We start from the raw sequence: 17202 nt of genomic DNA on the forward strand, positions 1-17202 counted from the left end.
TGTATACTGATGGGAGGAAGGTACAGGTAGACAACAAGGTAAGAACAACATAAAATGCAATTCAGCACCACCAGAAACTAGTGGTTCTACAACAGAAAGATCTGAACATCCCAACACAGATGAAGCAGAAGGCAAAGACCTTAAAAATAACTTTATGGAGATAACTGAGGCCTTTCGAGAAGAAATGAAAAATTCCCTTAAATAAGTGGAGGAAAAAACAAAAGAATTGGAAGAAATCAACACATCCCTTAAAGAAAACCAAGAAAAAGCAATCAAACAGGTGAAGGAAATGGTTCAAGACTTGAAAACTGAAATAGAGGCAATAAAGAAAACACAAACTGAGGGGATTCTGGAAATGGAAAATTTGGGTAAATGGTAAGTTACTTTTCCAATATATTATGCATTCGAAGAATAGGCCTAACGAATAACAGAATCCCAACATTGGTTGCGTGAATTGTGGAATGAGGGTTTTGATGATAGAAAAAGCCAAGGGAAAGTCACTATAATTGCCTCTATGTAGGAAAATTTTTAGTAAATCAAAACCAATACTACATGGTGGCTCATATCAGTAAGTCCAGAATTTTGAAGACTGAGGCAGGAGGACCTTCAAGATTCCACAGCCAGCCTGAGCTACACTGTGAGACCCTGACTGTAGAAACCAAACCCAAAACAAACAAGCAAGAAGATTACTGATACTACCAAGTATTATTATTATTGTTATTATTTTATTACTTTAAACAATACCAATCAAAATTCCCACTCCCTTTTCTCCTCCCACTCCCTCCACACTTCCCTCCCCCTCCAATCCTAAGAGAGGGCAAGACACCTTGCCCTGTGGAAAGTCCAAGGCCCTTCCTACTACATCTAGGTTGAGCAAGGTATACATCCAAAGAGAATAGGATCCAAAAAAGCTAGTACATGCAGTAGAGACAAAACCCAGTGCCATTGTCATTGGCCCCTCAGTCTGCCCCAACTGTCAACCACATTCAGAGGGACTAATTTGATCCCATGCTCACTCACTTCTAGTCTAGTAGAGGTGATTAGCTCCCATTAGCACAGACAAATTGTCTCAGTGGGTGAACCCCTCATGGTCTTGACTTCTTTGCTCATACTCTCACTCCTTCCACTCTTCAACTGGACCTTGGGAGCTTAGTCCAGTGCTCCGATGTGGTTCTCTGCCTCTGTTTCCATCTGTTGTTGGACGAAGGTTCTATGGTGATATTTAAGATAATCATCAGTCTGACTACAAAGCAAGGCCAGTTCAGCACCCTCTCTCCTATTGCTTAGGGTGTTAGCTGGGGTCATCCTCATGGATTCCTGGGAATTTTTCTAGAGCCAGGTTTCTTGCTAACCCCATAATGACTCCTTCAATCAAGATATCTCTTTCCTTGCTCTCATATCTGTCCTTCCTCCATCTCGACTACCTCATTCCCTCAGGTTCTCCCCAGCCCTCCCCTTCTCCATCCTTTTCCCCTTCTCCCCATCCTTCTTCCTCCGGCCCCCATGCTCCCAAATTTTGTCAGGCAATCTTGTCTGTTTCCAATTTCTTTGGGTTCACCTTATTAATTAGCTTCTCTAGGATCATGAACTATAGGCTCAATGTCCTTTGTTTATGGCTAGTATCCACTAATGAGTGAGTACATACCATATTCATTTTTTTGGGTCTGGATTACCTCACAAAGAATAGTGTTCTCTAATTTCATCAATTCTCATGCAAAATTCAAGATGTCATTGTTTTGTTTTGTTTTCTGCTGAGTAGTACTCTAATGTGTAGATGTGCCACACTTTTTTTCCATCTTCAGTTGAGGGGCATCTAGGTTGTTTCCAGGTCCTGGCTATTACAAATAATGCTGCTATAAACATCATAGTTGAACAAATGCTTTTGTAGTATGATTGAGCATCTTTTGGGTGATTCCCAAGAGTGGTATTGCTGGATCCTGAGGTAGGTTGATTCCTAATTTTCTGAGAAACTGCTACACTGATTTCCAAAGTGATTGCACCAGTTTGCATTCCCACCAGCAATAGATGAATGTTTTCCTTACTCCACATTCTCTCCAGCATAAGCTATCATTGGTGTTTTTTAATCTTAGCCATTCTGGCATGTGTAAGATGGTATCTCAGGGTTGTTTTGATTTGCATTTCCCTGATAGCTAAGGAAGTTGAACAAGTCCTTAAGTATCTTTTGACCATTTGAAATTCTTCTGTTGAGAATTCTCTGTTTAGTTCAGTATACCATTTTTAATTGGGTTATTTATAATTTTAATGTCTAATTTCTTGAGTTCTTTATATATTTTGGAGATCAGTCCTTTGTCTGATGTGGGGTTGGTGAAGATCTTCTCCCAGTCAGTAGGCTGCCTTTTTGTCGTATTGACAGTTTCCTTTGCTTCTCAGTTTCAGGAGGTCTCATTTATTTATTGTTGCTCTTATTGCCTGTGCTACTGGGGTTATATTTAGAAAGTGGTCTCCTGTGCCCATGCACCAAAGGCTACTTCCCAGTATTTTTATTTTTTAGACAGGCTTTCTCTGTAGCTTTGGAGCCTGTCCTGGAACTCACTCTGTAGACCAGGCTGGCCTCGAACTCACACAGATCCACTTGCCTCTGCCTCTCAAGTGCGGGGTGCTACCACCACTTGACTTTTTTGTATTATCAAGTATTTGAAGGAAACAGGGAGGGCTGATCCTTGTCTCATCTTATTAACTACCCTATTTGGCTTTGTGCAGAAGGCAGATGGAGTTTGAAGAATGCCAGTTGGTTATCCTAAGTTTAATCAGGTAATAACTCCAGTTGCAGCTTCTAGACTAGAAGTGATTTTATTGCTCAAGTAAAACATCTCCTGGTGTTTGGAATATACCCATTCATCTGGCAAATTCCTTTTCTCTTGGTCCCTGATAGTAAAGAACATTAGAATAATTTATGTTCAGCTAGCAAGGTCAACAGTACTGTCTCATTCCAAGGGAATGCATATTCTCTATCCTGTGTCTTGGTCTGGTCTTCAAGGACTTTACTTGCCTTCAGTTCTTGTATGACCCCAGTGGTTTATTGTATTGATGTTAATGCTGAGAAGACTTGATGGCGTAAGTCACAAACAATGCCACACCAGTTTGGAATTATGATTAATAGCGTGGTATTTATTTAAAGGGGAAAAAATTTACAGATCACAGTCCCAGACAACAGCCCTCTGCGCAACCACGAAGGGAGTCTAGTCGCCAGCAGAGCAGGAAGTGAAGAGAGAGAGGAGAGGGAAGTGGCCGCTTTTTTTTTTTTAAATTTATTTATTTATTAAGGATTTCTGCCTCGTCCCCACAACCGCTTCCCATTTCCCTCCCCCTCCCCCGATCAAGTCCCCCCCCCTCATCTGCTCGAAGAGCAATCAGGGTTCCCTGACCTGTGGGAAGCCCAAGGACTGCCCACCTCTATCCAGGTCTCCTAAGGTGAGCATTCAAACTGCCTAGGCTCCCACAAAGCCAGTACGTGCAGTAAGATCAAAAACCCACTGCAATTGTTCTTGAATTCTCAGTATTCCTCATTGTCCGCTATGTTCAGCTAGTCCGGATTTATCCCATGTTTTTTCAGACCTAGGCCAGCTGGCCTTGGTGAGATCCCAATAGAACATCCCCATTGTCTTAGTGTGTGGGTGCACCCCTCGTGGTCCTGAGTTCCTTGCTCGTGCTCCGTCTCCTTCTGTTCCTGATTTGGACCTTGAGATTTCTGTCCGGTGCTCCCGTGTGGGTCTCTGTCTCTGTCTCCTTTCATCGCCTGATGAAGGTTAATATTCCTGAGGATGCCTATGTGTTTGTCTTTGGATTCACCTTATTTAGCTTCTCTAGGAACATGAATTATAGGCTCAATGTCCTTTATTTATGGCTAGAAACCAAATATGAGTGAGTACATCCCATGTTCCTCTTTTTGGGTCTGGCTTACCTCACTCAGGATAGTGTTTTCTATTTCCATCCATTTGTATGCAAAATTCAAGAAGTCCTTGTTTTTTACTGCTGAGTAATACTCTAATATGTATATATTCCATACTTTCTTCATCCATTCTTCCGTTGAAGGGCATCTAGGTTGTTTCCAGGTTCTGGCTATTACAAACAATGCTGCCATGAACATAGTTGAGCATATACTTTTGTTGTATGATAGGGCCTCTCTTGGGTATATTCCCAAGAGTGGTATTGCTGCTGGATCCAGGGGTAGGTTGATCCCGAATTTCCTGAGAAACCGAAACACTGCTTTCCAGAGTGGTTGCACAAGTTTGCATTCCCACCAGCAATGGGTGAGTGTACCCCTTTCTCCACAACCTCTCCAGCAAAGGCTATCATTGGTGTTTTTTATTTTAGCCAAAGTGGCCGCTTTTTTAAAGGGAGAGAGACCACGCCCCAATGGGCTGGTATCTCAGCGGCTATAGGCTGGAGGAGCGGAAGGACCTCCCGCAACAAAGACTCAGTGAGCATCCAGTTAGCAACTACTTGAGACTTATATGAAATGCATTTGCATGCCAGAAATTAGAAAATAAATTTGAGCAAATTTAGGAACTTCTGGGCATGGGGGCCTGTATCTGTCACCCCCACACTTAGGAGATGCATGAGGATTGTGATCTTGGGATCAGTCAGGACTACAAAGAAAAACCCAAGCTAGCTACATATATGTCATGAGACTTGTGTCAATAAACAAAACAAAAAACAACTTAGGAGCTTTATGATACAGTAAAATTAATATAGAGCCAATTAATTGGGAGCATTTTAAAATATACCTTTTTTGTTTTTGCTTTTTTTGAGACAGGGTTTCTCTGTGTAACAGCTCTTGTTGTCCTGAAACTCACTTTGTACATCAGGCTGGCCTTGAAGTGCCGGGATTAAAGGTGTGCATCACCTCTCCTGGCTGAAATATACCTTATTAAGAGGTTAAATTGTTTTATCTGCCCCTTTCAATGCCCCAAAAGGTAGATGACATCTTCTGAGTCTCTTTGAACTTTGGAGGCAACATACTCCCAATTTGAAAATGCTATGTTGAGTCAGGCAGTGGTGGCACACATCTTTAATCCCAGCACTTGGGAGGCAGAGGCAGGCAGATCTCTGTGAGTTTGAGGCCAGCCTGGTCTATAAGAGCTATTTCCAGGACAGGCTCCAAAGCTACAGTGAAACCTTTTCTTGAAAATAAAAAAGAAAAAAAAAACTAGAAAATGCTATGTTGAGCTATTCACTAAGTGATCTAAAATGGTGCTAGTTTTAAGTGGTGCTTAGAAAAAAATGAGGCTCAAAGACGCTGGACAAGCTGTGCTACTATATTCTAGCAAATACAACAACTCTTAAAGTCCCAATGAGAGATAAGACTGTGGTCTGGATAGCAGGGCAGTGGTGGTGCAAGCCTTTAATCATAGTCCTTCGGAGGCAGAGGCAGTCGAATCTCGGTGAGTTCGAGGTCAACCTGGTCTACAGAGTGAATTCCAGGACAGTTGGGTCTACAGAAAAATCCTGTCTCAAAAAACAAAAAAGAATAAAAAGAATGCAGTCTGGAATGTTTGGCAGGCCTCTCTAGGTGAAGCACTGCACTGACTCTTAGGAATTAGGAGCAAAGCCCTGTGTTTTTGAGAAACAGCTTTTGGGTTGTTACTGGGCCTTGGTAGTGACTAGACACAATCCTGAATCACTGAATGGCTTGGGTTGCTAATTAAGAGCTGGGTATTATTGGTTCACCAAACAAAATTGCATGCCCAGGTGCACTCCATCATCAAGTGGTAGTAGTCTATAAATCTGAGCAAGCCTTAAAAGCACAAGCTAGGAGAAGTGGCCCAAATGCCTATGGTCCCACACCTGAGTTTCACATGATTAGTTAAAAGAGGAAAGGAGACTTGGGTCTGATTTACAGATGGTTCTGTATAATATGCAGGCACTGCCTGAAGGTAGACAATGAGCAGAAAGTTGGAAATTGTACCTGATACTTCACTTTGACTTGTATGGAGAAATGGTCTGAAGTATCAGTGTATATTCATGGATGGGGGCTAATGGTGCTGAGATTAAGCAAACAAGCCTGCCCTAAGTACTGCCATCTTGTTTCTAGATTCCACTTAAAAGTAGGGTAAAACAAAGTTTGTTTCCAAGCCCTGGTAAAACAAAGTTTGTTTCCAAGCCCTGGGAGAGCTGGGATTCTTCACTAGAGTCATAGGCTTCTTTCTTAACAGATGAGAAATAGCTTGTTACTCATCTCTAGTTCCTCAAACTGCAAAGGAGAAATGAATTTGATTGGTTACATTGTAAAACGTACATCCTGTGTTGATTGACACATATGTTTGCGGTTTTTCTGCTTAAATCCTTGCTGAAATGAATGTCCAGGAACACAGTCAGTTCCCAAATCTGTATTGTCCCTTGGCAATTTTTGCTGCCCCTTCAATAAAGATCTTGATTTGTATAAGTTTTTGTGTGTTTAAGTTGTTTTGGATCTTCTCAGACCCTGCAACAATGGTTTAGATGGATGATGGTCAGAGACCTGGAAGGAACATATCTGGAAAATTGGTAACAAGGAGGTTTGGGGAAAAAGTAATATAGACTGTCCTGAATGGGTAGAAATATAAAGCAATTTGTTTTATATGTGAATTCTAACCAAAAAGTGTCTTCATAAGTGGATTCTTTTGTAATATAACTTTCTGTACACAGCAGTAAGCTCTTTTCCTTAGCTAGTTCTGTTATCATCCAATGGGCTCATTTGGAAAGTAGCCAGAGTAGTGGGGTTGCCACTTTAGTATAGGTTCAACAATATGGCCTTCAGTTCAACAAGGGAGAATTCGCTGTTTTCACTGCTGAGTCAAAAGCAGAGACCATTGTGGAAACACTCTCTGAACTTGATTTAGCCACACTGATGAATTCAATGTATTTAATCATAGACAGGGTTCATTGGAAAGCTTACTTCTGGGCTTAAAGTAGCAGTGGAGGATCACCTTTTAGAACTTCTAATTTAGTGTCAGGAGCCCTAGCACTATAGAAAGTATCAGCAAGACTTGGTTAGTTTCAGTTGAGTAGTGCTCTGAGCCACTTCCCATACCCACAAGCATTTTGCATGTTAACTCTTTACTCTTTCTTTTCTTTCCCCAATGAAACACCCTGCTAGTGGACCTGACTTACCATGACAGCAAATTTCTATTTACATGTCTCAAGGGGTCTTGTGGAGTGATTTACAGTGAGGCATTGCAGGGGAGGCCAGTCGGGATGATGATACTTTGTTGCCTACTTCTTAGATCCTGAATGAGATAACAACAAGGGTGTTTGCTTATGTGGAGGAGGAACAAAGGGCTCCAGAGCACACACAGGCTCTTTACCACCTGCCAGTGCCTAAGCACACTCCAAATAGAAAATGTTATAGGAGGCACGTCTCTACCTCCATTCTTTGTATACCATTTCTTAATATCTATCCCTACTGTATCTCAAATTTCTACATCTAAATTTCCCTGATCTGGAAACCAGGTGCTAACTGTCTGAACAAACTAGAGAATACCAGTTGGATGACCAATGTTAATCTTAATTCCTTTTTTCTTAGTGTATATTTAATAACAGTAAAGAACCATCTTCCTTTGATTCTCCTTGTCCTATCTTGAGGAAAAGTCATGAAAGACAACTGGATTACTCACCCATATTTACTTGGCTTGTGATGGCCAAGGAGTTCTGGACCTTCTTGAATGAGAACCTATCTGCATAGAACACCAGAGAATTACCTCCTCCAGGACAATCTCAAAAGAATGCATTCTCAGATCCCTGTTTGGGTGCCTGGAATGCTACTGTAAGGACTAGCCTTCAGCAGCTCAGGAATTAAAAGGGAGCCATGGAGCTGGTGGACTAATCGCTCAACTGGCTTTTCTATCTGAGGGAGTAAAACTTAATTCTCTGTGGCTGGTGAGTGGGGCAAAATGTAATTCTCTGGGGCAGGAAAAAAAGTGAAACACACACACATACACATCTTTAGAATCTCTTTATAATCTTTTATCTCTCTATCTTTGTTTTTTCTTTACAGCTTATATATCCCAGCAAAATCTTTCAAGTGACATAAAAATTACAATGTGGATACTTTCTGCCACCCAGTTCCCGGCCGCCTGGCTAGCTTATGTTCCAAAATAACAACACACAAACTGTATTCTTTTAAACACTGCCTGGCCCATTATATCTAGCCTCTTCTAGGCTAATTCTCAAGTATTAATTTAGCCCATTTCTAATAATCTGTGTAGCACTGCTAGGGGCGCTTACCGGGAAAGATTCAGCATGTCTGACCTGGCGGCTTGCTTCATCGCGTCTGCCTCAGAGAGCAGCGGCCTGGCCTCTGAGCTCACTTCCACTTCCTCCCAGCATTCTGGTCTGTTTACTCCACCCACCTATGTTCTAACCCATCAGGGCCAAGCAGTTTCTTTATTAGCCAATAACCTTCCTCCATCAATACATGTCCAAGTAACTCATTACAGATTTACAAAGTAAGCAAGGTATTTTTCTCAGTCAGTTTTTCTTTACTGGTTCACTGCATTTTGTGATTACAAAGAAAGGTTTGATCATTTTATTATTTATCTCAAAAAGTAATGTTACAAAATCTAAACTTTTGTATATGAAAAATAGTCAGCTCTACTTTAAATCCCCAGCATCCATTCCACTCATCAACAGTTCTTTTTATCAGGAAACTGAGGGCAGAAAAGGGTACTGTTGTTGGCTTGTTATCGCTGCCTGTTGTGTGATCCCCATCTCCTAGGGGCCAGGGGTGAGAGGATGTGGAGGCAATGACACAGACTCTGAGAGATTCCAATACAGAAGCTCTTTACTGTAAAAAGGTTGGGGATTTTTATGGGGTTAGGGAAATTAAGCTGCAGCAGGAACATTTTTGGTTGGTTCTTTTGAAACTGGCAGTTGCTGTTGGTGTGTTGTAATTGGCTTGGAGTGTGTGCCATTAGTTACCATGTTTTTGGTCCACTGACTGGTTGTTTTGGCCAATTTTGCTTATTCATTGTGAATTTGCATGCACTTGCTTGTGCTTGTGCTATTGCCCTGCCTCATCTCACCCTTTTTATTTCATTTTTATTGGGCCAGAGTATCCTCTGGACTGAAATAAGTCTTGAATAGTTTGCGTAGTTTTAGAGATAAAATCCTTTTGAGACTTCAGTTTTGCAAAAGATAGTATTTTGCATGCTTGTGTGGCATAGTGACTATCTGAGAAAATATTTACTGGTTTTTATTGGGTCATTTCCAATAGCTTAATGACCATCAATAACTCCTCTAGTTGTTCTGATCAAGGATTTAATTGGGGATAGGACCTTTCCTTATGATTAACTCCCATTATTAATAACCCAAATTAGTTTTATTGGCATCTGAAAAGGCTATTGTGGCCTTTGTGTCATATGAAGATTACTTGGTTGTTCTGGCCACTCAGACCTAAAATAACCACACAGAAACTGTATTAATTAAATCACTGCTTGGCCTATTAATTCTAGGTACTTTTTAAATTTATTGATTTTTATTGAGCTCTACATTTTTAATTTGCTTTTTTCCCTGCCTCACCCCTCCCCTTCAACCCTCTTCTATGGTCCCAATGCTCCCAATTTACTCAGGAGATTTTGTCTTTTTCTACTTTGCATGTAGATAAGATCCATGTATGTCTCTCTTAGGGTCCTCATTGTTGTCTAGATTCTCTGGGATTATGATTTGTAGGCTGGTTCTCTTTGCTTTATGTTTAAAACCATTTATTAGTGAGTACATATGATAATTGTCTTTCCGAGTCTAGGTTACCTCACTCAAAATGATGTTTTCTAGTTCCATCCATTTGCCTGCAAATTTCAAGATGTCATTATTTTTTTTTCTGCTGTGTAGTACTCCATTGTGTAAATGTACCACATTTTCCTTATCCATTCTTTGGTCAAGGGGCATTTAGGTTGTTTCCAGGCTCTGGATATGACAAACAATGCTTCTATAAACATAGTTGAGCACATATCCTTGTGGCATGATTGAGCATCCTTTGGATATATACCCCAAAGAGGTATTGCTGGGTCTTGAGGAAGGTTGTTTCATAATTTTCTGAGAAATTGCCATATAGATATACAAAGGGGCTGACCAGCTTTCACTCCCACCATCAATGGAGGAGTGTTTCTTTACCCCACAACCTATCCAGCGTAAGTTGTTATCAGTGCTTTTGATCTTGGCCATTCTTACAGGCGTAAGATGGAATACCAGAGTTGTTTTGATTTGCATTTCTCTGATGGCTAAGGATGTTGAACATTTCCTTAAGTGTCTTTCAGCCATTTTAGATTTCTCTGTTGAGGTCTGTACTCTATTTTTTTTATTGGATTATTTGTTCTTTTGATGACCAATTTCTTGAGTTCTTTGTGGATTTTGGAGAACAGATCTCTGTCTGATGTGGGGTTGGTGACGATCTTTTCCAATTCTGTAGGCTGTTGTTTTTTCTTGTTAACCATGTCCTTTGCTTTACAGAAGCTTTTTAGTTTCAGGAGGTCCTATTTATTGATTGTTTATTTCAGTGTCTGTGCTACTGGGGTTATCTTTAGGAAGTGGTCTCCTGTGCCAGTGTGTTCAAGTATACTTCCCACTTTCTCTTCTATGTGGTTCAGTGTAGCTGTCTTTATGTTGAGGTCTTTGATCCATTTCGACTTGAGTTTTGTGTATGGTGATAGATACAGATCTATTTTCATTCTTATACATGTTGACATTCAGTTATGCTGGCACCATTTGTTAAATATGCTTTCTTTTTTCCATTCGATATTTTTTGCTTCTTTGTCAAAAGTCAGGTGTTCAAAGGAGTGTGGATTAATATAACTACAATTATATATTCTTTAACTCCATCAAAGACTCCAGAAGGATATAATATTACCTAAGTAAACAGGAAGTGCATTATAAGCAACTTCTAAAACTCTAGAATTGACAGAGACATCTTGCTGCCTGGACAGTCACTCAAAGTTCTTATGTACCATTGAGGCATCTATCTTCAGTCTAAAGGCCCATAGCATTCAGCATACTTTTCCATGAAGCAGAAAATTTCAAAGACACTTCTGCCTATATTAGCAGTTTGTCAATCACTTTATTCTGTGTCCTGGGTAATGTCTAGCAGACTCTTCCTATTCTTTCATGAAGTAGAAACTCTTAAGGATGGTCTCACCTTTAGGCAAGTTCAGCAGTCATTTCTCTGTGGGTCCTGTATTTCCAGCCCATGCAGCATAGCATCAAGCAGTCCAGGCAAGAGCAGTTTCTTGCCTAATTGGCTAACTAACTCCATAAGGAGCCTCTTCAATGCCTATCATCCTCTTGAAGTAATTGGTGCCGACAGGAGCAGATGTGTCTCACTGTCATAAAAAGTCCTAAGTTCTTAAACATTTTAAATGCCATATTCTGTAGTCTTTGAAAGGTTTGAAGAATGCCTATCCATTTGAAATACACTTCTGTCCATATAGAAAATCTAACTAACAGGGCTACAAGCTTGACTATTATAGATGACTATCTGTTAATCTGTATTTCTTAATCATACATTACATTTTTAAATGAGCTGTATAAACACAGTACCTTAATTAGGAGTATAAATATACATATAAGAAAATTGAGTGTAAATGTGTATTAATAATCTAAGATCCATTCCAATGCAAATCTCTATAGCATATCCCCCTTTAAATGTAAACAAACACTTATAAACAATATTTGGTAATATAGTCATAGTTCTCTCCAAACTGCTTCCTGCTTTTTGTTGGGTGAATTAATTTTTGGGGGATGTTCATGATGACCTTTCGGGAGGTCTTGGTTTATCAAACCACATTAGTCTGGAAGAATTTCACAGGTTCTCAAGCTCTGTAGAAGTAAATGAAGAACCTTTTTTCCCCCAAAACAATACATCCTTAGACCCATATTTCGAAGTCAAGACACCTTTAAGATATATATGTTGGTTTAGCTTAGCAGCCTATACAATAAAATGTCTCTCTGTACTTAGCCCCTTAAAGGTCAAAAAATTCAAAGAAAACACAATAATATACATAATCCTGACTCCCTGTGTATATTTCCAACTTTAAATGGCTTGTTTTTCTTTATTTCTTTAATCTATGACTGTCTTGACTTTTGTCCCTTTAAAGACTTTGTTTTACTCTTTTTTTTAATAAACCACTTTCTTTTATAACTCTTTATACTCTTTTTCTTCTCTGTCTCAAGCCTACATACATTTTTTAAAACACACTGTGTTTTGTTTAGAGGTCTTTTATGTCTGAGTCTGTCCTAATTGCATATCTGTAATCCTTTCCTGACCAGGACTGCTTTTTTTTAAAGATATATTTATTATGTATACAACATTCCTCCCATGTATGCTTGCATGCCAGAAGAGGGCACCAGATCTCATTATAGATGGCTGTGAGCCACCATGTGGTTGCTGGGAATTGAACTCAGGACCTCTAGAAGAGCAGTCAGTGCTCTTAACCTCTGAGCCATCTCTCCAGCCCCAGGACTGCTTTTTAAAATGCTAAGTGCATCTTAAAAATCTAAATAGCAGCATTGCTAGGGCAAATACAGCCCTGCCTGCTTGTTTTGCCCAGTCTGAATGGCTGTAATCCATTCACTGCCTCTGAGACTGCCCTGTGGGAGTCATCCTTACTACCTCAACTCTGGGAAACACCATGCAGCATTTAAACCCTTTTTATATGAGTAAAACTAACTCTGCAATGCAGTGAACTGTGCAACCTGGAAATATCTTTGTGTATAGCAGCAGGAATCTGCCATGCTCTTCTGCTTGTGCATGCCTAGTAGATCTGATTCCGCTACCTGCTCAGGCAGGGAGCACTGAGCTTTGGGCATGGTCTCAGTTACTTTTCTCCCGATCCCAAAGGTGCATACAAACACCCAGACCCCCAAATGCCATTCAAGTGCTTGGCCTCCAGAAAAATCCAGAGTGGTTTGTGCTGCCATTTTGAAGCCACACAGGTTTTTTTTTTTTCTGTCAGGTTTTAAGTATATTTTAGTTGACCATGTTGGCATGCCAATTTGTTGTATTAAGGCTGCTTGCTTGTTCCAGCTACTCAGACCCAAAATAATCACACAGAAACTGTATTAATTAAATCACTGCTTGGCCTATTAGCTCTAAGTTCTTATTGGCTCACTCTTACATATTAATCTAAGCCATTTCTATTAATCTGTGTATCATCATGTGGCTGTGGCTTACTGGGTAAAGTTCTGTCTAGTGTCTGTCTCTGGTGGGGCTACATAGTTTCTCCTGACTCTGTCTTCTTTCCCCAGGATTCAGTTTAGTTTTCCCTACCTACCTCTACTCTGCCCTATCAGGGCAAGCCAGTTCCTTTATTAAACAATGGGATTCACAGCATACCACATCACCTTGAGGATGGCATGGCACAATTTTTTTATCTTTAAAGGGGGGAGGGCAGAAAGATGTCTGTCCTTAGGGAAATGATTATCCAGCATTTCCATACTGGACATAGCAATCACTTTAAAAAAGATTTTCTCTCCAAGTGTTTTGCTGTTTTTCCTGGCTTTGCTTATGACAATGCCTCTGCAGTCTATATCTATAACTGTAACTCCTGGGTCAGGGAGTGCATCCAGTACTATGAGCAGCTGCTGACTGGCCTAAAGGGTAGTAAATGGCTTATTTTCACAGACTATCCTGGGAAGCTGGCTGAACACATAGCGCATGAACAACAGAAAATCCCTGCTGCCACCTTGGCTCTGGAAGAGGACCTAAAATCTTCCACGATGCTCTCAAGCTAGCTCGCAAAAGACACCAAAATCTCTATTAAGGTTGGCTATACTGCTGTTCAAGTAACCTCAGCAAAGAGTACAAAAGTATTAGGGCAATCTGTCTTTTTAAATAACATCTACTATTTTTCTAAAATTGAAGAGATCTGCCTAGTGGATGAGAAGCAGTTCACTTTAACCAATGCAAACCAAGGCACATCACTTACCTTCAGGCACCAGGAGTGTGAAGCCATTGTCCAGTCTATCAGGGCCCGCTGGGAACTTCTACAGTCTTGTGGCCAATGATAGCCCTTTTGGCACTTAGGGCATTAGGTCTTTGGATGAGCCCTGGGACAATACCTATGTAAGTGGCCAGACTGTTCACATCACCAGCAAGTATGGTCTGGGGAGGTGGAATTATCGTCCTTGTCAAGTTTGGTGTTGACCAAGACATTGATGGAAGCAATAAGGGCAGAAATGGACCTATTCACTGTATCAATAACATAGACAGCCAAGACCCACTTATGAAGATTCTCATTTGTAACAAGTATGATGACATGAGTGATAATGTTGGGCCCCTGTCAGCTGTTTAACAAGAATATCCTTGGTAGGACCAGATGGGACACACTTTTCAACAGCATTGGCGACATGAGTCAAAAGTTCAGGAAATGGTTCTGCAGCCTGCTGGAGAAGACCGTGGAAATAGCCTCCACTGTTCTGGTGCATACAAAGTTTAAGGGTCTTGGAGGCTAGGTTGGACGCTTGTTGGAAAAAGGCATGTAGGCCAATTATGAATTGTGAGACAGGATCAGTGTATTGTTCATGGCCAGTAAGCATGGTGAGGGTGACATTCATCCAAATTATAAGTTTGTATAGGTTTGGGTCTCTGCTGCATCATCATAAGAAGAGCACCACTGGAAGAAAACTGAGGGGTCAAGGACTGCCTTCAACATGAAGTACCAATTATAACGGGTTTGAAGCTGCATGGCCCATTGTCTGAGTACTTCCTCAAAATAAGGAGAATTGGGGTAGCATCAGTCACCTTTACACACCCCTGCATGGCTTCCAGCCAGATACCAACCCTGTTGCCACTGGGAGGGAACATAGCTGACAAGGACAACATCACTGTAGTCTCCAGACTCCACAGGGATGGGATGCACCTGGAAGTGTTCCAGCATATCAAAAATGGACTGGACCCGACACTGACCCTCCTCATTCAGTGATAAACACAAGTGCTTGGCCTTGCCCTGGAAGTTGAAAGTGAGGACATATTTACCATGTCTTGTCTCACTCTGTACCAGCAAGACACCATGGGAGCCAGTGCCTCCTTCCAGCACTTACTGGGCAGCCTTGGGTCGAGAGAGCATTCCATGGAACCAAGGATCTCCTGAGAGGGGTTTATTCCCCCCTCAGTGCCCTCTGACAACCCCTGGAACAGAAATGACCCTGCATCTGCTTCTGGAGTATCCAGGGGAGGGGAGGGGGTTGAGAGGCGATGAACTGTTTTTGCTGGGGGCTCCTCCTCAATGGGAATGTGAGGGGGCAGTTCCAGAGAAAGCAGTTCCATTGAGTCAAAGTGGGAGGCAGCAACGGAGGCAGAACTAGAGGAGAAGGATGCTGATAGCTGGTCAGAAAGGTCCCCATAAGCCTCCTCTCACAAGCAGTCATTGCTATTGGGGGGCCCCAGCAGCAGATCCTGGCTGGACAGACTCTCTGAAGGATTCAAGCAGGGCAACTCCAGGCTGTCTGTATCCTTTGTGAGGAAGTAAGTCCCAGGGGTCAGAGGAAGGGTCATGGATACAGGGGCTGATAGCAGGGCAGGATCCTGGGCTTAGGCACCCTTTCCTGGATGTCAGACACCCAGGCCTTCTCATGAAGTGTATCAGTTGTCTCCAGAATGTACTCTGTGGGGCCTTCTACCTTAACCACAAACGTGTTCTCCCTGTCAGGCATCTCCATCTCTAGGGCCATGGCTATGCAGTGATAGTAGACCAGGGAATACTGAGTCAGGGCTGGGATGCCTTGGATGATAGGAAGAACTCCAAGCGACTTCCTCTTCCTTCTTCACTTTGGAGCAGTAGGTGACACTTGTACCACTAAGGCTGCCCTCCTCCCCCTGAGGTCAGCCCAGTCGCCCCTCCTCCATTACTCACTCCTGCTGGGTCAGGGTCAGCTTCTTCAGCCCCCATAAAACTGAGCAGCTCTTTTCTCTGTACAATTCCTGTTCTGTCTTTCAAGGTTCCCCCTCCACGACTCAGTCTCAGTCTATCTCTCCCCAGGGGATGTGCCATCACTAGCCAATCCCCTACCACATGTCCCAGCACGACCAGAGGAGTTGGAGTTCCTGTTTCCACCTAGGACTGGAAGGCCTGATGTGGTCTCCAGAGGCTCAGCTGGGATGTATCAGTGGCCTCTCGCCACTGCAGAATGACTCATACAGAATCTCTGACATGGGGCTGGAGAGATGGCTCAGAGGTTAAGAGCATTGCCTCCTCTTCCAAAGGTCCTGAGTTCAGTTCCCAGCAACCACATGGTGGCTCACAACCATCTGTAAAGGGGTCTGGTGCTCTCTTCTGGCCTGCAGGCATACACACAGACAGAATATTGTATACATAATAAATAAATAAATATTTATAAAAAAAAGAATCTCTGACTGAGCGATCCTCTGAATGGAGGTAAGTGTTTCTTGAGCCTTGGCTTTGAAGATGGTGTAGAGGAGGAAGAGACTGAGGAAGGAAGAGGGGCCAGCTAGGTTCTAAGAAGATAGAAATGGGCCCAACACAGTCAGGGGACCGCCCACCCTGCAACTGTCAAAGGATAAGTCATGTGGTGGTACAATCTCCACACTAGGACTCAATGGGGTCAAGACAGGTGGGGAGAATGAGCCCGAGGCCGGGGCCAATTCATCTTCGAAGTGCTGTAGGAATAGCTCAGTAAAATGGCCAGAAAAAGCGGCTTCTGCTTCAGGCTTTGCATACTGTGGGTGGGAGGCCAAGTAGAGACGAAAATGGTGGGCAAGATCCAGGGCAGCAGCCCTTGCATGGGACTCACAGAACTCTTGCCAGCTGCAGGGAGGGGGCAGCGCTGGTGGAGAAGGGAAGGGCCCATTCCCTGGGGAAGGGGCATCATTCATGATAGGCCCCAGCAAGGGCCTGTGAGGTGGGACAGCAAAGAAGAAAGCAGCCAGAAGGGAAGGGGTGAGTGGCAACAACTGCATCTCTGTTCCTGCACTCAACTCCAGGGTCAAGCAAGTGGAAGTAGCTGCTGTCTAAGGAAAACGTTCCAATCCCGGAAGGGAAAGGGTATTCAACCACACTCCAATGGCCAAAACCTTTCTGTGAATTAAGAAACCAGCTCTTAACTGGTGGTCACGTAACTGGATTAGTTGAGAAGAGAGACTAGTGTGGACTGTTGGACTTCCTCCACTGTGGTTTGTTAGGTCGTGGCGTATACTTATACAGTCTCTCTGGGTGAAAAGGACCTGTCAGAGGGTCTTTATTGGCTCTACCTCCT

The 17202-nt window shown here is 42.3% G+C and overlaps 1 pseudogene; it reads right to left on the minus strand.

Annotated features, from left to right (window-relative positions):
- Nucleotides 1-14549: 14549 nt before the first annotated feature.
- Nucleotides 14550-16822, minus strand: LOC121444271 (annotated as a pseudogene).
- Between the last annotated feature and the right edge of the window lie 380 nt (nt 16823-17202).

The sequence above is a fragment of the Microtus oregoni genome, unplaced genomic scaffold, assembly GCF_018167655.1.
Source record: "Microtus oregoni isolate MIOR12 unplaced genomic scaffold, Mior012 000119F_ref0000445, whole genome shotgun sequence".
NCBI lineage: Eukaryota > Metazoa > Chordata > Mammalia > Rodentia > Cricetidae > Microtus > Microtus oregoni.